Source organism: Macaca nemestrina, chromosome 4 (assembly GCF_043159975.1).
Source record: "Macaca nemestrina isolate mMacNem1 chromosome 4, mMacNem.hap1, whole genome shotgun sequence".
NCBI classification, from domain to species: Eukaryota; Metazoa; Chordata; class Mammalia; order Primates; family Cercopithecidae; genus Macaca; species Macaca nemestrina.
Window position 1 is genome coordinate 38410678 of NC_092128.1, and position 23223 is coordinate 38433900.

The 23223-nt window shown below is 36.0% G+C and overlaps 1 protein-coding gene and 1 non-coding gene across 2 annotated transcripts in view; both read right to left on the bottom strand.

Moving 5' to 3' along the window:
* Positions 1 to 23223, bottom strand: part of LOC105475403 (potassium voltage-gated channel subfamily D member 2) — a 486131-nt gene that overhangs the window by 71780 nt on the left and 391128 nt on the right. The gene's annotated exons all lie outside the window — the stretch shown is intronic.
* On the bottom strand, positions 5114 to 5220 carry LOC112425598 (U6 spliceosomal RNA). Its single transcript, XR_003016715.2, has one exon. It is a non-coding gene; the product is annotated as a U6 spliceosomal RNA (small nuclear RNA).

Below are 23223 nucleotides of genomic sequence, written 5' to 3' on the forward strand. Positions count from 1 at the left end.
ATGTTCTTGCTAAGGTCAGATCCCCCTAACCATCTCAGAGTTTATGTTCAAGAATCATTATGATGTTTAAATGTAACACAGTGAATGTATTCTGTTCTGATAAGGCTTATTATTTTCAGTAAATTGCGTGAAGGATCAGCTTTGGTCTCAATTCATAAAGGCCATCTATCCCACTGACAGTTCCACAAAAATGGCCCACAAATTAATGATTATGTTTTCAATAAAGGATATAGATGCAACATAGATTAAAGTATATGCACTACTGAGTAGTTTCATGAACCCTAAAATAACAGTTGCTATACATGTTTTTACTGACCTAGAAATAAGCTTGAATCTTCTTTTAAAACATAAGCCTATATTAGGCACCTTAGGAATTAAATATCTCGTTTATATTGCAATCTTCTCCTTCAGCAGCTAGTCTTTGAAGTAACAGCATTTCAAAAGCAAAAATGAAAGTATTAACACCATGTGTAATTATCAGAGGTGATGTCTCAAAGACTAACGGATTTCATCTGATTTATATTCTTGATGTCTCCAGAAGGAGGGGATCCTGTGTTCTATATTCTGGATATTCAGATTTCTATAATTTAAAGTAACAGTTAAATTAGCCTTGAGTATTTTATATATATTTGAATTCTTACCACCAATGGTCACAGAAACTCAACAGCAGACCCACTTCTATCCTCAACTATTTCACAAAGACTAGCTGGATATGGAAACTTTGGGACTCACAAATGGTCTGTTCTTCACCTTATTTTATGACTCTTCTCTAGTTCTCATCATCAATTTCTTGGTTTATTGGTTTACTCTTCCCTGGTACTGATTCATTCCAAGGTGACTGGCTACGCAAAGACCCCCTGATGTGAGTCATGTAAATACTTTGCATTTCCATTTATTCACAGATACCTTTTTGGTAGCACTGTCCCTATTGCACTGTCTCTAAATTCTAGCAGGTCCTTTACTTGTGATTCCTGCCTTTATGCCTTTCCAAAGACCTTGTGATAGTTACCTTCTGCTCTTAAGTCCTGACAGGCTGATCACTGATAGAGTCCCCGAGATTAAGAATAGCAGTTTTCAAGTTACTGTGATTACACACTTGCTTGATTTTCCGTGGGTATTACTCATTGGATTTAATGAATGTTTATTTAATCAGGATTCAAACTCACTAGTTATGATTTTATGATCTCAGGTTTCTGTCCTTCAACAACACAGTCAATTAGATCACTTCAGATAAGTCCTTTAAAAGAAAGTGCATGCTTAGTTCTCATGTAGATTGTGGCTACATAATCTTTTTTCTTTTTCCTATCCGGCATCATCAAATGGTTGTATTAGTTAGCATTTTGGTCGCTATGTTTTCAAACAGGCCAGAGATGCAAGGGAAAGAAATGGTGTAAGAAAACAAGCCTGGTTACCATGGCAAATAGATGTATAGTATTTCCCAGGATAAATGTAAATCATTGATAAGCATTTTTGTTCACTTCATAACTCATCTTTGGTATCTTGAAATATATCTATCTTAATATGAATCACAGTGTAATAATCAATAGAAATATGAAGTTGTGGCCAATATACACTACCTACATTCTAAAATGAATAAATAGAGTTTTGAGCCTGAGAAAGAAAATACTAGACAGGTTTCCAAACTATATGGATAACCAAGAAAGACTAACAGTCCATATAGTTTAAAGACAGCTAGGAACTGAATTTGGTGCAATAAATTCAGTGATGCAGAGCAGAGTATGGTGGGACTGAGTGATGTCTAAACTGCAACTAAACATGGTAAAATACATCCAAAATGGGTTTACAGTTAATGATTAAACATTCATTTGACTGAAAAAATTAAAAAGAAGCATTTAAAAAAAAGATTCTACCCTACCAAAAAGTTAAGGAAAATTATTTCAACATTGACAAGAGATAAGAAGCTGGCTAAAGCAATTTAAAACAACAACCATTTGTTGAACATCTATAAATGCTAGGTTGTTCCTGGTGCTAAGAATACAGAGAGAGGTTGGGCTTATGCCTGTAATCCCAACACTTTAGGAGGCTGAGGCGGGCAGATCGCTTGAGGTCAGGAGTTCAAGACCAGCCTGGTCAACATGGCCACACACTATCTCTATTAAAAATGCAAAAATTAGGTGGGCGTAGTGGCATGAAGGAGGCTGAGGCATGAGAATCGCTTTAATTCAAGAGGCAGAGGTTGCAGTGAGCTGACATCACACCACCGTACTCCAGCCTGGGGAGACAGGAAGAGACTCTGTCTCAAAAAATAAAAAATAATAAAGACAGATAAGTAGGAAGACACTATGCTCACTTATAAACTAGTCAAGGGGACAACAGCTTTATCACTCATTATAATACTATGATAAATGAGATAATTGAGGAATAACAAAGTTTTATGCAAGCATAATACCTGAGAGGTCATCCTATTCCTGACATCTACAGTTCTAGCTGCAGGCACACAGGCCTGAGATAGAAATAGGTATGTATTATAGCAGGTAGGAAGTCTCTCTATAATTCATTTTTACACATATTCCAGAGACTTGGGCATATGCTTCATGTAAACATGCATTCACCATTAAGAAACAGTAGAAACTTGGCAGTGTGTGGTGGCTCACGCCAGTAACCCCAGCACTTTAGGAGGCCCAGCAGGCAGATTTGAGGCCAGGAGTTTGAGACCAGTCTGGCCAACATGGCAAAAAAAAAAAAAAAAAAAGAAAAAAAAACCCAGCTGGGCATGGCGGTGCATGCCTGTAATCCCAGCTACTCTGGAGGCTGAGTCAGAAGAATCACTTGAACCCAGGAGGCAGAGATTACAGTGAGCCGAGATCGCGCCACTGCACTCCAGCTTGGGCGACAGAGCAAGACCTTGTCTCTAAAAACAAACAAACAAATAAACAAAAAGCAGTAGAAACTCAATAAAGAATGATACAGTTAAAAACCCAAGAAGTTAGCAAGCCGCAGTAGTAAGAACAATTTGTAGTGACTCTAAATTACTAGATAAGAATTAGTAGATAAGAAAGTTGAGTAATTTGAGAGATTTGTAAGAAAAGCAGGAAAAGAAACTCATATTTTCAACAAAAGCTGCAAGTAGGTAGATTTTTTTTTTTTTAAAACTTCTGTTGGAGGCTGGAATAAGATGAAATTTTAATGAATAGTAATTATAAAACTTTAGTAAAAATCAAAATAATTGCTTTCCAAAGTGATGCACACTTAGGGCCTACTTATTTTGAATCAATTGTATTACAAAGGTATACTTTACTATTTCACTTTTTTGAGAAAAGAAGAACTTCCCCTCCAACACACACTCACCTGGTAGAATATAAGTAATATAAAGCAATACAAAGTTTGAGGACCTTGGCCTTAAGGGCACATGTGTTTGACCATGACATTAGATGTTTATGAAACTGCGGAACTAAGTAGATATGCCAATAAATTGCCTGTAGGAAGTGGCTGTATTTTTTAAATAAGAGTTGGGAAAATTTAATACCTTGAGGGATTAGGGTGTTTATCTGAAAACATTTATCTAAGAAAATTCTCAGACTCAGAATATATCTGTGTCTACTAATGGCTTATCCCTCAGGATATTCTATGAGGAATTTGACATGCCTAAAACTTCATTCATATGTTCATTCATTCATTCATTTATTCTTCCGCCAATTTACATTTATTGAATTCATACCGGACCCTCAGGATACAAAGACATGGTTTTTCAAAGACTTTAAATCCAGTGCCTTAGACTCACACGTAGAGAGTCTATTGCAATGCTAGTGTGATAGGGAACTAATATACACAAAGCTCTCACGGCTGTTACTGGAGCAGCGCCTAGATCAGGCTAGCCTGTGGCAGGTCATTTAAGTAAGACTTTCCACAAATGTCGTCTGTGTTTACTTTTGTAGGAGAAGAATGATAGTTAGGCAGGTGGCTGGGCGTAGTGGCTCATGCCTGTAATCCCAGCACTTAGGGAGGCTGAGGTGGAAGGATCACCTAAGGTGAGGAGTTCAACACCAGCCCGGACAACATGGTGAAACCCCATCTCTCCTAAAAATACAAAAATTAGCCCAGGGTGGTGATGCATGTCTGCAGTCCCAGTTACTTGGGAGGCTGAGGTAGGAGAATCGCTTGAACCTGGGAGGCAGAAGAGTTGAGATCACATCACTGCACTCTAGCCTGGGCGAGAGAGGGAGGCTCCTGTAATACTACTACTACTACTACTACTAATAAAAAAGGCAGGTAATGAAGGGAAGGCTGGAAAAAGGCAAGGAGGAAAGATTATTCAGCCTTCAAAAACTTCACGTGATTCAGGATGCCTGGACTATAGACTGGGAAAGGCAGATGATAGTGGATGCCGTCACTAGGCTGTGGAGGGCATTTTATGCCATAATGAAGACTTAGGATTTATTTTGTTGGCTATGAAAGACCAGTGAAAAATTTATAGCAAAGGAATGACATAATGAGATCTGCATTTTGCTAAGTTTATTCTGGCTGTAGTAAGATGGGAAACCAACAAGGAGGTTGATAAAACATTTAAGTGGGAAATAATGATATGGAGAAGGAGGATGGATTTTAGATTTGCAGTATGAACATGACTTGGTAAACGAGTAAAATTGGTGGATGAAAAAACTGAATGTACCAGTGATAACTCCCAGGTTTCTGGTTTGGGAAACTGGTTAGCTGTATTCCTACTATCAGTATAGGAATAAAAGAAGAGAATCAGATTTTGAGGGTAGAAAAATGAATATAATTGCGAACAAGGATTTGGGAAGTTACAAAACATTCAGTTTTTGTTTACTAGAATGCTTCTGTATTGAGGAATCTGGAGCTCAAGAGAAGGATCTCAGGTTAGTTTACTAGTGCTGCCATAACAAAATACCACGGACTGGATGGTTTAAACAATAGTAATTGATTTCTTACAACTCTGGAGATGAGAAGTCCAAGATCAAGGTGTTGGCAAGTATGGTTTCTCCAGAGGCTGTTTCCTTGGCTTGCAGATGGCTGCCTTCTCACTGTGTTCTCACGTGGTCCTTCCTCTGTGCACACACACACACATCCCTGTTGTCTCTCTGTGTGTTCAGATTTCAAGAAGTTTCAAACTTCTCTCTTTCTTTCTCTGTCTTTTAATATGAGACACTTCACAGATATGCATGTCAACCGTGCACAGGGGTTGTGCTAATCTTTTATGTATCCTTCCTATATTAGTATATATAGTGCCAAAGAGAGCACAAATTTCCTCTTTGTTTAAGGACACTCATCAAATGAGATGACCCTCCTCCCTCTTGGTCTCATTTTAACTTATTAATCACCTCTTTAAAGTCCCTATCTGCAAATACAGTCATATTTTAAAATACTGGGGGCTAGGGTTTCAACATATGAATTTTTAGGGAGACACAAGTCTGATCTGCTGATAGATCTGGCTCATTGACTATAGTTGGTAATTTAAAAGCATAGCAACAATGGATGGTATACCCAGGGAGAATGTGAAAACTAGGGGAACTTTTGGCTGAGAAGGAACCAAAGAAATGTTATTGTGGACACAGAGAGAGGAATTAACACAGCTATCTACTTCAGAGGGGTCAGAGCAGTAGATTACTTAGGAGAAAACTGTGCTATAAAAGCCAACAAAGGCATTTCAACAGGTAGGAGGGGTCAGTAGCTTTCATTACTCTGAAAATGTCACCAACATGTCTGAAATGTATCCATTGTATACAACATCAAGGAGTATATCGATAATTGTAGTGAGAGTGGTTTTTGGAGTAGAATTTTAGAGTTTGAGTGAATGAATTGTAGGAAGTGAACATTTTCCCTTTGGATTGGAGTGAACTTTTGTTTTATGATTTATTTTTCTATGTCAGGAAGAAAAGGAAGGAGTAACAGGACTCAAAGACAGATTTTCTAAATAAGCAGATGTCTACATTATAGTGAAAGAATCACTGAACAGAAGTAGGTTGAACATACTATAGAACTAGGAGATAATCCATTAAGGAAGGTCCCTGAGGAAGCAGAAGAAGATGAAAATAAAAGGGCAGGTGAGGATAGGCTTTGAAAGAAATAAAGACTGCTCTTTGAAGATAGGAAGACCATGAGAGGCTTAGATGCAGATAAATTTACAAAAAAAGGGGTGGGGATAAGCTGAGAAAGTTTTAGGAAGCATGTTTTGAGGAATGAGAAAGAATCAGCTAAATCATGAGATCATTCCTGTGTGATATTTCTTCTACCCACTTTCAGTGAAACTGAGTGAAGAGGGAATATGTAGAATGATGCAGGTTTGACGGTTCTAATTGGGGAAATAGATCAAGGGGCAGAAAAAACTGGCAAGACGGTGTCTGAAAGGATGTAACATTGGATATAAGCTGTGTCTAGTTTTAAGTGGTAAATAGGTCACAGAGGTGGACGTTAAAATGCTGTGGAATGATAAGATCTGGTATAGAGAGGAGTCTCCTATGTATGAGAGTGGTGAGGAGAGGCGAGAAGATGATTGAATGGCCTGGTTTTCTAGGAAGTGAGTTGGTTGCTGTTGTACAGTGAGTTGGCATGCTTATTTAATGCAATAAATATTTATTGAGTGCCTCCTCTATCCAGATCTCAGGTAGATCACCTATGGCAGGGACCCCCAACTCCCGGGAGGTAGACCGGCATCCAACGCCTGTCAAATCAGATTATCCAATCAGCAGCAGCATTAGATTCTCACAGGATCGCAAACCCTATTGTGAACTGTACATGAGAGGGATCTAGGTTGCACGCTCCTAATGAAAATCTAACTAGTGGAAAAACTGTCTTCCATGAAACTGGACCCTGGTGACAAAAAGGTTGGGGACCCCTGATCTATGGCATTTGTGGAGGATTTTATGGTTAGCACACTTGGTAAACAAATTAAAAAGAAAACTAATCTTATCTCATTAGAAATGAACATATTTACATGCACAAACATAAAAGTTGGAATGGGGAAATTTATGTAGTTGGAAGATAGCTATTAAATGTAAACAAACATAATTATAGTCTAGACCAAGGACTAGCAATCTTTTCAGAGGTAATAATAACATCAATGTTCTATATTCATCCATTTTCTTTTTTATCTTTTTCTTTTTTTTTTTTTTGAGATGGAACCTTGCTCTGTCGCTCACGCTGGAGTTCAGTGGCCCGATCTCCTCAGCTCACTGCAAGCTCCGCCTCCTGGGTTCACGCCATTCTCCTGCCTCAGCCTCCCGAGTTGCTGGGACTACAGGCCACCACGCCTGGCAAATTTTTTGTATTTTTCGTAGAGACGGGGTTTCACCATGTTAGCCAGAAAGGTCTCTATCTCCTGACCTCGTGATCTGCCCACCTTGGCCTCCTAAAGTGCTGGGATTACAGGCATGAGCCACCATGCCCGGCCCTATTCATCCCTTTTCAAAAGCCAGACCCCAGGAAGCTGGAGGCAGGTGGGGCACGGTTTTACAGTGAATTTCTGATTTCACTCAGGGTGATAAATCAGACTCTTGGGGAGGTTGGTGGTGGCTCTGGACAGCAGCAGGAATGGGGATCTAGTCAGGAACAAACCCATGGGCCTGTGACACGCTGAAAGCCCACCCCTTCTCCAACTTTGGGAGGTTGCCAATGTCTGATTTAACACTATCCAAGGAATGCTCATTAAAAATAAAAAAATAACTATCAACTAGCAGAAAATATAAATGGTAAGCATTAGCACATATTTCACATGTTTATATTTGGTTCTCAGATTGACCTAGAAAATGAAGTCTGGAAAATTCTATACGATCCTGAAAAAAATGATACACTGGTCTGGATGGTAGAAGAAGTTGGAGAAATGTTTAAGTCAAAATGCAGTATTAGCAATGACTTTTTATTTTATTTTATTAATTTTCAGGATTTTTGGTGTACAGGTGGTTTTTGGTTACATGGAAAAGTTCTTAATTGGTGATTCCTGAGATTTTAGTGCACCCCTTATACTGAGCAGTATACACTGTTCCCAAAATGTAGCCTTTTATCCCTCAACCCCTCTAAGTTCAAGAAGACTATGGTCCTGCAGAAAGCTTTATATGTAATTAACACATCTTTATCTTTATAGGCAGTAGACTCAGATTCCGTTAAGAGTTAATGTGTACCCTCCCTCTAGCCTTTATTATTACTGTTGTTGCTATTACATGTGTTAGTGTATGTGAATTTAATGCTTAAAAATTATCCGATTGGCTACTATGGAAAAAGCTTGACTCATAAGAGTTTTAGCACGGGTTAAGATCTGAAAGTTTTCTCCCAGCCTCTTATCACTGGCGCAGACTTCACAATTCATGGAAGCCACCAGTGAGATGACATTGCCTCAGGCAGTTACTATTTTTATTTTCTATAACTCGAGGAGTTCAGGGTTTGGGAAATCATTAAACTTTTTTCGTCCTTTAAAAGCTGGAGACAGCAATTGTAGACAGCCTACCGGTGGGTTATCTTTTTGTGTCTCCTTACCTGTGGAGAAGCCTACTAGCTGGGACATGTAGTTAAATAGTTTTTGTTTTTTTATATCCAGGGCACCAAGTCAAAAAATGGTGGCGACAGTATTTCACCATTCATTATTTCTTCTTCTGATTCTACCAATTTATCTAAATTCCATTGTTTATAATAGTCTAGCCAGTTAAAAAAAATCACAGGGTTACTTCAAAAGCCAAATAAGTGTAAGCTCTATATTCCTGTTTGCATGATAATTTGGGGGAACTTGGAGAAGGACATGGCAAAAAATCAAGATATTTGAGATATTTGTTTGTACTCTATACACAATTTCACTCTTGAACAATTCATTACAGCTTGGACTTCAGTTTTAAACATGTGAGATAATGAGGCTAGACTATCATTTTTCTTTTCCTCTTGGAAAAAAGTAAGCTGAGCAACTCTGTTTATTAAGTCCTATTTATTTGGTTCTACTAAGATCCATTTTCAATGTCTTAATATTTTACAATTATTATGCCTTCCCTAAAAGGAAAGAACATTACCAATCCATTTATACACTGAAAGTATAAAGAATAGACTGTTAAAGTTCTTCCTTAGAAGAGCTGTTTAGAAACAGGATCATCTGTAAAACATGTTTTAAAGGCATGGATCAAATTTTGCAACTGGTCCTAGATAACAAAGAAAAATGCCAATGTAGTGAAAGATAAAAATGAAATGATTTGGTAGCTCTAGCATCATAAATATCAACGAGCAATGTAATTTTAATATTGCTGAAATTGGCACTAGGGCATTATTGATTTTCTGTATCATCTAATGGTTTCCTGCAAATATCTTTTATAAAAGTGCCTTACATTTCTTCTTAATAATCTTTTCTCGAGTCATATACTATCAAATCCTGCAGAGTACTATTCATTCAGCAGTAAGTTAAAGTCATTAAACATATTTCTATTAAAATTTTATTAGACCTGAACTAATATCCTGAAACTGATGCAATGTAATTTTACTATTCAACCAACCACCTTGATGTTTTATGTTAAGAAACATTTTGAAAAATCAAAAAAAAAAAAATTAAAGGACAATTCGGATGTATTAGAATTTTGTTTGCTGGTATTTTTAATGCAGGGATAATTATTTTAAAGGCCTGTTGTTATAAAGACTTTCCTTTCTTTTACTCTTTTTTTCTTCGATGCTTTCAACTTGGGCAAAAGAGGTAATCTCAGCTCACGAGTTATGTGAAATGTGTTTTAATTTTGTTCAATTCCCAGCTGCTTTACATCTTGACACAGAAGAACTACTGCATCACACAGTGTTGGAAAGATAGGAGATAGAATATAATTACTGAACTTTATGTTACCATTGATGTGTGAAATTTTTCAAGGAAGAAAATCCACTCATTTTGATAATATAAGCACACTGGTTAAATGCACAACCTTGTCCCAGTTTTTAATTTTTTTTCTCTAGTAAACCATTATTTGAGAGTGCTTCATTGAATTTTGATTTTATTTTGGAGTTATGAGATGCACACATTTGAATGTGTGCGTGATTCCTCTGAGTTACTCAGGTATAATAAACTTCTTAATGAGATATTTAAATGTACTCTTTTTTTTCTGGCTTCTGGTGAGGGCTGTCAGAATACAATGAGTTTACTTTGGTATTACATGTTGTCTTTACCTTCTCACACCTGAGAAGCATATTTGTTTCTTGTGAGGGAAAAAAAGCTGAGATCAGGGTAGAGTGACAAGTCTGTCACAGCCATCTCTTTGTTCCCTTTTTAGTTTTACTCTCCTTCTGAAGTTCAACAAAGAGACAAGTTTGGGCATATTTTTGTCTACTGAGTAGGGACAGAAATTAGATTATTATGAGAAAGATATATTTGGTTGAAGAACTCTAATGCCTCTTAGCTAAAAAGAAAACCATTAGGGTATGTCCCTTGCTTGCCAGTATTTCTTAATACCACTCTTAGGAATGGAATATGGGGCTGCAGGCTCATTAATCTCACTCAACTTGGTGCTTCCTAGATTCTTATGACATACATGCATCGATCTGATCCAGTCAGATGCCACTCCTTAGATTTTTGTATACAGCCAGTATGGGGTTCATATTTTTCTTCTTTCCTTTATTACCGTAATTATTGGAGATGAAGATGAGATAAAGACAACATGATACCCCAAACCTTGATCCCTGGATGGCTGCGAGGATTTTGAGAACACTTTGAAGCTGTATGCACAAGACTTTATAAGTACATGCATCTACAGTTTTCTGGGGAGGTATACGGTTTTTATTGGAATCTTAAATGTCTCCCAAAGTTAAGAATCTTTGTAAATGGACCACATCACTCTAACTAGCAGTCATACTATGTTTTCCTTATCACATTTAAAATAAGAAATCAAACCCTTTGCTACAGTAAGAGTCTTATTCCACCAAGGGAAAAAGAGGCTAGACTTCAAATAAATCTGCTACTCTACACCCAAGAAGTGATTGCTGATTGAAGTTCAGCTTGCGATGTACTTCCTCCTTATGAAGTCTTTTGCATGACTTAGAGTCTTTTTTTCTGTTCATTTCCTTCTGTCTCTCTCTCTCCCTCTCCTCTTACCCTTTCTGCAATTGTTCTTTGATTTGGTGTAGATAAAAAAAATAAATATGAGAACTGAGATACATTGAATATATGTGTACCTAAAATTTCTTTACTCTTTATTTCCTAACTACAGAGGTTTGTATTTTATATTTTATTTTTCATTTTTGTTTGTCTGTCTTCCCTTGCATTACTTAGAGAACATATATGAGTGGCAAGTAAAAAGAGGCAAATCCTAGCATTATGCTTTGATGGAGTTTGTTGTTCAGTGGAGGAGGCTAGTGGTTAAAAGTCAGGCTAACTGTGCTAACTTAGCCTAGCAAATTTAGGGTTGGGTCCAGAGGGCAGGCCTGAGGGATGCTCCTGCAAGAGTTTATGCATGTCTCACAATGTGAACAAGGAACAAAGAAATAGCAACATTCTTATTTGTATCTATGCTGAGTTCTCACTGAGTAAATACAGGGTAAAAAAATCCTAATCTGAAGTTCTCAAGGGTGGCCTAAAGTATCATTTACATTCTGTGACTCTATTTTATTAAAATTGTATTATTTTCATACTAGATTATTGATTCTTGACGTAAAACAATGGCATCTTTTACTTTATTATCTTTAGAAAGAAACTGGGTCCCTGACACATAGGTATTCAAAACTGGCCAATTACATTTATCTTTCTTCTGTGGAAGGAATTTGGTATTTCTCTTTGCTGATTGAGTTCTTTCTCTTTATTCCTGCTTTTCAAAACCATAGATCATGATGTTCTTTAGATCTTAAATGTCCCCTCTTCCTCTCCCTACCCAAAAGGGCATACTTAGAATCATGGCTAATAGTTTACCAGATTGATCCATGATGTAAAATATTTCATGATATAATGCTGGACAGGCATGATGCACTCACATGTAAATACTTGTCAAACCTACTTGATCTTTCAAAATGAAGTCCTTTAAATTTTTTGAAATACTTACATACAATAATAGTTTTCTTAATAATTATGCCCTCCCCTCCAGTACTATTTTCCGATTGATTTGAAATTTTATTTGTCTAATCAAAAAATATTTAATACATTGTTATTTGCAAAAAATATGGACCGTATTTGAAATATTATCTTTAATTACTAATGGAGCATCTGCAGATTTATACCTGATTGGGTGTGCATGTTTATGAATTACTTCCCTATCTGTTACTTGAATAATTGTGCTTGTAATAAACAGATAGAGCCACAGAAAGATCCAATCTACTTTGATCATTGCAAAATTATTTGAGGAAAAAAAGATGGGTTGTGTGAGTCAATTATCGTAAAGAGAATGTAAAGTAAATGACTTTAACAATTTCTTTTAGATTAGTAAAAGCAGCACACAAAATCTCCCAATTCTCCTTCTTCCTCTTTAACTAATTTTATGTTGTTTTTATTGCTACCAGTCCACAGGCATACACAACACCCTGCCTTCATACCCTGAAGGAATGAAAGCTGTTGACATTACTTGGAAGAAAATAAAGAACTGGAATCTGTTTTTGTGCTATACAGGTATTCAACTCAGTAAAATAAAACAGTTAATGAGGAATTAATTTAAGATACTGAAAAGTGCATTGGTGTATCAAGTAAATTTGTACATGTACAATAAATTAAGCTTAGCAGTTGCCTAGGAGAGAATGTCACATTCAACTTAAATATCTGGTGTATTTTAAAATTTAGACCTATAGAAAGACATAAATAACTGTCAACTCATCAATCACCCAACTCTTAAACAAAATCAGATTATTTCAGCAATTATTCAATGGTTTTATGATGATGATACACAACAGTTATTTACTTCAATGTCCCTTAAATATCTACTTGTTTGCACTAAAACATGAGCAGCAAGAAGTCACTAGGTTTATAAACTAGAGTGCCACTGCACTCTTCTGAAACAGTTATCAGCATTTTATGGCCCTGGGTTTTAAAATCTGGTTAAGTAAACCACATCATTGTGGATTTTGTAAAATGAAAAGCAATAAGCCAGAACAAATTATAATTAAATACAGTATACTATATCTCTGAAGATAGTTGTATGTTTTACTTTTCTCTGGAATAGATCTGGGACTCTAAGATGTTAACTTGGTAAATATTTTTCTACTATATGTGGTTTGAGCATTACAGTAAAGTTTACCTAACTCCACACATCTCATCTACAGATTTCTCTGCTTAGAATAATTACTGAATCACTAACGTCACAGCCAAGGCATCTGGAAAGCCGTAGATGCAACATGGAATCAAAGCTTTAGGGACTGGAAAAAAATCAAGGGTTCATAAATTCTGTTTTCTCACCAACATAATTGTCCTTGACACATGTCCTTATAATTTCACTTGTGCTTGAAAACCTGTAACATAAAACTATCTCGAAATATTGGGAGCTCTATCTGTGGCCTCTGCTAGTTAGATAATTATTATCTTTTAAACGTTGATGCTAAATATGTATTTTTTGTTGTTTATATCTTTCTGTCTCCCGTTCTCTTTTCCTTGATTTCTTCTCTTCCTCCCTTCCTCCCTTCATTTCTTCTCTCCTATTAAATAAGTTATTATATGAATTATACCCTGAGTATAGCAGTGTATTACATTCAAAATACCAAGATACAAATTTGGATCAGTCTGGTGAAGATTTAAAGCATATGTATAATTTTACATGTACTAATGACTATATTCAAAGTTGCTGATGATTGGTTTATAAAGTAGTTTGGCCAAGGCAGAAAAATAAGTAAGTAGTGTGCCAAATAAGCAAAAGCAGTTGTTTCTAAAGCCAAAGACATTTATGATGATAAGAAGGCCGAAAAACCAACCAACCAACAAAACTAAAACACAGAAACAGTAGAAACTGCCTAAGATTAACCACCCAGGATTCAGTGTATGTGTGTGTGTGTGTGTGTGTGTGTGTGTGCTCGCATAAACATGCATATGTATGCCTTCACAAAAGTGTCAGTTTGGAAAAAGGGATTTGGTATTGAAAGGAAGGCCACCACTCTCGGTCATTAAAGGTCATGGAGAAATTACCTGACATGCTTAGACCTCTTTTCTCCTATGCAAATATCCTGGAACAATAATTGAATCACTGAGCACAAGTACTCTAATGTCCCTAGAATATTAATTGTGGTATATAACAGTGGTGATGAAACTAATTGTTGTTTCTTGAAAGATAGGAAAGAAACTGCAGCTGAATGTTGGGAAATATTGTGGTGCATGTTTTCACTACAACCTCTCCTGTAGACACATTATTTTGGAATTGTATCCATGACAAAGTATCAAGTAGAAACACATGCCATATTACAGAAAAGTAATCATGTAATCATCTGTATGTAAGCACATTTTTGTGAGCATAGAGAAAAGTAGGAACTATAAATATAGATAGGTTAGCATTGGTTATCTCAGGGAGATGAAGCCAGAGTAGAATGGTGGAGGCAAATGATTTTTTCCTTATACCTTGTATTTCTATTGTTATATCAATCCTATAATTAAATAATTTAGTAAACTTAAAAAGTGAAAGTTAAAAAATTGAAGTTTTTAAGGTTTCGTTTATCATGTTTAGCAAAATCATCATAAAATTGGAAGATTGTCATGAGTTGTCATCTTTTTAATTATCCAATTATTTCAAAAAACTAAAGCAGGTGGAAGGCATAACATAATTTTGTGAAAAAAAATCCCTGCATTTTTGTTATTTTGGTCTTTTTATTGCTGATTGCTCACTGGATCATAAACTAATCTCATCTGTAACCTCTTTTTTGTTGTTGTTGTTAATCTAACCAGTTGAGTGAATTCTGGTAGTAAGATATGTAGTAATATGAGTACTAAGAAAATGCTTCAAGAAGGTATATGAGGAAGAAATTAAATTACGTTCAACCTACCATGTACTGCTACAAGGTGCAAATCTACCCTTCCAAATGATACTATATATCAGATATTTGTCTAGAGGGACTTGTTGTGTTGCAACTGAGGTCAGGCTCAGAGGATGTGGAGAGCTGCATAGGACAGCTGAGGATCAATAAACAGTTCTAGTTATATTCCTGCGTAGGACCCTTACATACAAGGGTAAGGCTTCTGTTGAAACGTTTTCTTAGCCTGAAAGCATTCAGATGAATCAACCAATGTGCTGGCAGTCATTTAGTGATTTAAAAAGCATTGGGATCTATTGAAGAAAATGAGTAGGTGACAGATATCAGGATCAGGTACAGATCTTCATTCCATCCTCACCTTCCAACTTTAAATCTTTCTCTTTGGTGCTTTTGTTTTGGTAGTTGATTTGGTGCCTAAGCCACATTTTATCTGAAGTAAGAAAGGCAAAGAGAATTTGAAGAATAATTTCATCTTTATTTAAGAACCAAAAAAAAAAAAAAAGAATAAATATTCTATTCGATATGTTACTTCAGTGTGCTTCCCCTCACACATCACAAATAGCACACACATTTTATGTTCTTTGTAGAGTATGGCTATTGCAGAGACACGCAATAGAGAGATCCATTGTGTAGAACTGTGTCACAAAGAATGGAATGTAATCTTATCATTGAAGCCTTGTTCATTTGAGAGATATGTTGGGATATAGATATGACTCAGTTATGTAGTACTTTCTGATAATAAAATGATAATTGTTTTAATGAGATTTTTTTACCGGATTAAAAACAATACTACTCTAAATTCTTGGAGGCATTTAGGAGAAGATTATAATGCTCATTCAATTAAATGTTAGTAAAAATGTATGCCATATTTTGCCAACCCTCTCTTTGGCAAACACTGTGTAGCCAAGGATGAAAACCATAGGGGAGGCAAAATTTTACCTCTATTCTCTTGGGGTTTTTCAGCTGGATCTAAAAATTAAACAGATCTAAGACAGACTAACAGGTGAAAAGCACACAGATTTACTTAATATAAGTTTTGCCCGACATGGGTGCCCTCATTAGGTAATGTAGAGCCAAAGAATTGGCAAAACCTAAATACTTTTATAATAGGTTGAAAAAGGAAAGGCGATTGCATAGGGAGGACACCCTCTAGTTTCATGTCCTGCTTTCAGGAAGAAAAAAGGCAGGCTCATGGAGCCCTTTGTGTACTTGCTGCTTTTGTTTAAAAATACCTGTAGCTCAATGTTATCCTAATGTCAAAATGGTATATTTTGGCTGTAGCATATTTTGCCACCTTTAACACTCCAGGCATTATCCCAGCAATGGGCAAAAGCTTAAAGTCCACTCACAGAGTAGGTTGTCCTTAAAAGAGTCTTCATCATATTATTTAATTTTCTAAGAAATGTGTACAGTGCCATTCACCGAAAACCTGAGTATTTCTCACAGACCTCCTGCTCTCTTCTTCTTCTTCTTCTTCTTCTTCTTCTTCTTCTTCTTCTTCTTCTTCTTCTTCTTCTTCTTCTTCTTCTTCTTCTTCTTCTTCTCCTTCTCCTTCTCCTTCTCCTTCTCCTTCTCCTTCTCCTTCTCCTTCTCCTTCTCCTTCTCCTTCTCCTTCTCCTTCTCCTTCTCCTTCTCCTTCTTCTCTTTTGATACACAGTCTACCTCTGTCATCCAGGCTGGAGTAGAGTGGCATGATCTTGGCTCACTGCAGCCTCCGCCTCTCAGGTTCAAGCGATTCTTGTGCCTCAGCCTCCGGAGTAGCTGGGACTACAGGCGACCACCACCATGCCTGGCTAATTTTTTGTATTTTTAGTAGAGATGAGGTTTCACCATGTTGACCAGGCTTGTCTTGAACTCCTGACCTCAGGTGTTCCACCTGCTTCGGCCTCTCAAAGTGCTGGGATTACAGGTGTGAGCCATAGTGCTTGGCCTCCTTTCTTCTTTTACTGAGGTGAGTTCATCCTCTAAGCTTCAGGAACCTATGGCCATGACTAATAATCATGACTAATGATATCTTAGAATATTTTATTATTTAAAAAAATAACAGTTCAACTGCTTCTTGACTGTAAAGTGTTACAGAAATAGAGGTTTTGGTCTCAGCTTCCAGGAGCAATACAGATGATTCATTCGGGTGATGAGGAGAGTCAACTCTCTATTCCACTCCCTGACTCCACATCATTATTTAGCTTGAGATATCAACCTTATTGGGTATGATGTTCACTATTCTGGTGATGGGTACTCTAAAAGCTTAGACTTCACCATGACACAATACATGCATGTATGAAATCTGCACTTGTTCTTCTTAAATATATAAAAATTTAAAAACCAAAAATAAAATAAACGTCTTACCTACACATCATTTGAAAAATTTCCTCATTTAAGAGAGGACCTAAAGAAAGTAATATTTAACACTCTTTCTCTTACCCATCTCAATTTCTAGAAAAAGACCTATTGGATGGTTTCTTTTTAAATGCCGGAGCTAGAGGGAAGTTATGCAATAGGAATATATTTCTTACAAATACACCATTAACTGAGGCCAAGAGCACTGTATTCCTTGATTGAAACTACAGAGCATGTTATAATACAACATATTCTTCCTAAAAATCTTTAATGACTTTATACTAATCCTATTGCTACTTTCATACATAAGCAAGCCTTAATTCATATAATGATATGAATTTGCACATTTGAATATAATGATTTTTCAAGACCATCCTGGGTGCCCGACCCTCATCAATAATAATGGTATGGTTTGTGTTTTTATAGCAAACTAAGGCTAAACAAACTTAACATAAAAGTTATTTCTATTGAAATCCAACCAAATGGAAAGAAATAGGAGGTAATAATATATAGGGAAAATAAATGATCCGTTCTTAATTGAAGATTCCTTTCCACATTCACTTTTGCTTTAGTTAGAGAAAAGACATTTTTCTTGATGAGGAAGCTTTCTTTATATAATCATTGTTTCTCTTTTGAAAATTAAAAAGAAAGAATGCATGCGTTTTAGTCATAAGACTGGATGTTCACTGGTAACTGCTTTTAATTGGAAGAAAGACTTTGGAACTGATGATAGGAGTCAGAAGTTGCTTTCTTCTTGGCCATGAGTTACCAAGTTTAAAATAATAGTAGAATCTGGATAATATACTTGAAAGTAGCAGTAAGTCATGCCCATATGTTGCAGAAAGGGGAAAATTATAACAACTTATTACATTTCTTGTAACAAATATATTAACCATGCTCACCCATAACATCACACCCACACTGAACCTACAGAATCTGTGTGTCATTGGAGGTGATGAGTATTCTTACTGGTCTCTGCAGCAACTAGAAAATCTAAAAGTAATCTTTCTTGCTATATTTTCCTTAATTATATTGGACTCTTGAACAACACAGGTTTGAACTACATGGGTCTGCTTCTATGTCTATTTTCTTTCCAACTAAACGCACTAACTACAAAAATGTATTTGTGGGATACAAAACCCTAGTTTTCCTACAGGCAGGTTCTGCGGGGTTCTGCAGGGCTGACTACAGGACTTCAGTATGTGAAGATTTTATTACACGTGGGGTTCTTGGAACCAATCTCCCATGTATACTGAGGGATGGCTACAGTTTTATATTTAAATATAAATGTCTCATTGGATTGTCATAAGAGGACAGTTGCAAATGTACTTACTATTCTCTACTCCTGGTATGCAATGAATACTACAACATCTAAATCAAAGAAAACTTACACAATTGCAATGTAAATGTATGAGGCAACCATGCATTTGCCAGTAATTTTCTACTATTGTATATACAGAATTTAAATATGACACGAAATTACACACACAAATATTTCCTTCCACATGGTGCCTTTGATATTGCCGTGCTTGTTAGATCAAGGACTCTAGTCAAGGAGACTGCATGGTTGTGTTATCTGTAGCAGAATTTTGACTCAGTAAAGGTTAATAAAGAGTTTGGAAGAGGGAGCTCTCCCCTCTTAGCCCTACTGTGGGATGATAGCTGGGATCCATTCATCTTAGAGCTAGAATCCGAAGATGTGCCATCTATATAACATTGCACAAATGAAGGCATGGCAGGACCAGAGGGAAACTGTGAAGTCTCTTGCGTTTGGATGCTCTTCTCTCTTTCTCCTTTTCCCTCCATTGGTGGTATATTTGCTGCTTCTCCTTTTGCACTCTTGACCCCTGAATTTTAGTCGCCCAGGACTTTCTTGTTTTCTAACTCACTAATCCTAACAAAAATGTATTATTCATTTAGTTACATACCAAGGACTGTTATGTATAAAGTTAGGAATATTCAAATTTGTTTATATACTTTATCTCTCCTAGGTGTTTAAGTTTGAAAGAAGTTAAGTTCATCTTTTTATTTTCTTAGTACTCAACTAAGTTCTGCTGGTGTAGCCCAATCCCACAATGCCTACCATATGCTTCATAATAGTTGAATTAATGTGGGTGTGTGGAAGAAGTACATCTTCAATTAATGCATTGTATTGACTTGTAACATAGTATTTTGATGTAAGGCAGTAAGATGATTATAATAATGATTAAGAGAATGAATACCAGTCCTTGGATGTTGGGGCTAGGTTCCTGACAAGTGGTAACTAGCTGTTTGGAAGTAAATAACTGGGACCGTTTTCTTTCAAGGTTTGAATATCGGTGTGTATGATGGTGCTGCTGATGTGATAATGATTTCATTTTCACATTGTATTATGGAAAACAGTAATGGTGGAAAATAAAGCTCAGAAAACTGGTACAATGAAGGGAGAAGAATATTAAAAACAAACAAGTTTGGTTCCTTAAAATCATGCTCATTTCAATTGCATATGTGAACTGCTTACCACTTATGCTTAAACCCCATGCCACTTAGTAGACATTACGTATATCACATTTGCCAAATTAAATTTACTTGATTAAAACAATGAAATAACGAATCTGTCTTAATGTTTTGGGGCTTATTCTGCATGGTGGTCTGCATCTAATCCATGAAAGAGTACAAATGCAGAGATTTTTCTAGATGTTGAAGATATAGCAGGAACAGGGGAGACTCAATTTCTCACTCACTTGGAGCTTAAAACTATCACTATTGATAAACCTTCCTTTCTGGAAAAGAAAAAAATCACCTCTTGTGTGAAACATCAAGAACCCATGTGCAATTTTCTTCATGTGAGGTTGATTAGATGTATTAATCAAATTTTGGTGGAAATGTGGATGAAATTTTAGGTTAACTAGCATGCAGGCCACTTAGTTTCTCTTAATAAATTTACATATATATACTAGAAAAATCATTTAGAATGAGTTTTATTGGTCAAGAATAAATCTAGGTAATATGAATTTTCATAAATCTATTCACTATTGAAACTAGCCACAAGGCAAAGCACATGCATAAATGACATAAATTAAGAGTAAAATCTTCTCCCTTTTTTTTTGTTTTTGAGATTGAGTCTCACTCTGTTGTCCAGGCTGGAGTGCAGTGATGTGATGATAGCTCACTGCAGCCTCAACCTCCTGGGTGCAAGTGATTCTCACTCCTCAGCCTGCGGAGTATCTAGGACTACAGGGGTATGTCACCATGCCCCGCAAATTTTTAACTTTCTTTTTGTAGAGGTGGGGTCTTGGTATGTTGCCCAGGCTGGTCTTGAACTCCTGGAGTCAAGTGATCCTCTTGCCTTGGCTGAAATTACAGCCTTGCTGGGATTACAGGCAATAGTCACCTTGCCTGGCCTCAACTTGCTGTTTTTGAAGGTCCTAGGGATAAGGCTACTTTACAATAGCATGGACACAAATAGTTCAATCTTTTGTGCAGAACTAGACCCTGTTATAGCAGAGACCTAAGGGTAAACTCTTCTACCTACCAAGAGCCAGCCACAGACCCAAATGAGGGCCAATATAATAATGGCTGATATATATAGACACACACATATATATGTGTACATATATGTGTGTATATGTACATATATATGTACATATGTATACATATATACACATATATGTATATAAACACATATATATCAATGCCTGTTTTCACATCTGTTATGAGAAAGTCATCTGTTTATTTATAATAACATGTGTTCAAACTATTATTTACTGTTTTTGACCAAATTTTTAAAAATGGTGTTTGTTTATTGGAAATAAACAATCATCCCAGAATTAGCAGTATGAATGCAAGGAACTTAATTCCATTTCTATGCATATCTAGTTTAGCAACAATGTCTCTTCTTGACACATGGCTATAGCTGTTTATTTCTTCTACATGAATAACTTCCCCAAAACAGAATTGTTTTTTTACCCCCTTTAAGCAAGTTCTGTTACAAAGCTATTTTCCCCTGTCTTTTTGCTGTAAAAGTTTTCTTGGGATGTGAGTTTGCTGTATTTGCGTGTGTGGCCCAGAGGCCTCGTACAGTCTCAGCTGGATTGGTCCCTTGGAAAGAGAAATAGCTAACATATCACATTTTATGATGAGGCTGCCAGATTGCTGTTCCCCTTTATACACCTCCTAGTTGCTCTGCACGAGGGACTCCCTAGGTGAATGTGAGAGATAAATGAGATGTTGAGGGGAATAATAATTTTGCACAAGGTGAAAGAATAAAGGAAAAGTGAAAAACATTCCTGCTTAGCCACAGGATAAGTCATATTAATTAGTCTGCACATGACACAACTCCACAGGTGGAAATGAAATTTATGAAAAGGGAACCGTAAAATGGATACACCTCATAGATAACTATCACTTGAGTGCTACACTTCACAGGTTTTCCACATTGTATAAAATTACTTCATTATTCATGACCTTATTAAAACACATTATAGATACACTTGGATATGAATCTTAAATACTTAATCTCAGTATGCTCTGTGTATTTAAAAATATAATGAAAGATCCGTTTCTACCATTTCCAATTTAGACATTTGCTTTACAGTGATGAATTAAAAAAGGAAATAGTCTTCCATGGTTCATTTGGTAAGATACCTATGAGTCAAGTCCAGTCCACAGTAATATAAGGAAGCAGTGCTATGCATAATCTAAAAAGCACAACACACATTTGCCTTTAGAGCATATCCTTAAGTATTTTCGGTATGTTCCACCTTCTGAATTTTGCTTGGCTTAGGATGTTAAAGAAACTGTATTTATAAGTATATTACAACTAACGGTCAGGAATGCCAGGCCAGCCATGAAAAGGGATACATGCCAGTATAAAACTTATTTCAGTATTAAATACATGATATAGATAATGCATAAGTCGATAAAGAGTTGATACAATACTAAAAGTTCCCCCACTTTGTTAAAATACTAGTATAAAAGAATGAACTAAATATAATTTGAAAGAAGTGAAAACACAAGAAAGCTTGTAGATTGAGTGTATGCAATCAAGGCATGGCTTTTCTTCTTTAATTTCGACCTATTTGATTAGATTGACTAGAAATATAGATGTACATAATCACAATTATTATTGTAGGAAAATGATAGTGCTTGTTTTAGGATTTTAAAAATTAGAATGTAGATAAATTATTCATACTAAAGGAGGCAAATTTTTCTTCCTCTTTAAAATCATTTTTGAGTGAGTGTACAGCTCAGTAGTTTTACTTTATTGTTTTTTAAAGGTGCTTTCATAAATGTGTGAGGAAATGAGTATGTCATGAACAATCTAGAATCAAGTTTAAAATTGACTTGGTTTATGTACATTTTTATAGAAATACTTGAGCACGAGAGTTTGCTGGAAAACTCAATGCTCTTTAAGAAATATGTTTTTGCTATTAATATATTCCCTTTCAACTACTGCATATAAACAACTTTATCAACAAACTAGAGTTCTATTTCTTTAAGATTTGCCTATATCAGCATTGTTTCTCTTCTGTGATGAAAGGAGTAATCACTACAGTACAGTAATTATTTTTTTACCAAGGAGTAATTAGGAATGCAACCCTGAATAAGTAATGGTGTGTAAATTACTGCTGGTGTCCCAAGGATCCTGTAGCTCAAACATTCTTCTTTTCAGAAGTTTTTTCTTTGATTATTATGGCTCATTTATGCTATCAAATACAGGATTAAGCCCTTTTTTATAGCTGATGCTGCCTCTTTTGGTGTATAGTAATTGAAGTTTATTTACTTCCTGGGGGAAAAAGTAAATTAAAGAATTTTTAAAATATTCTCCCTTTAGAAAAAATTTAAACTTTTCCCAACATAAATATAAAAATGAATTAACATGTATAACCCTTGTGTATTTACAAAAATCCTTTCCACCAAGACAGTTATAAATATGGTTGTGGATGATATTTTGTGTTTTAAGTATTTATTTTCTAGATTCACTCAATGCATTTTTCAGTAGGTAATACATACACATAATATCATGTTCAAAAAGCACGGATGTAT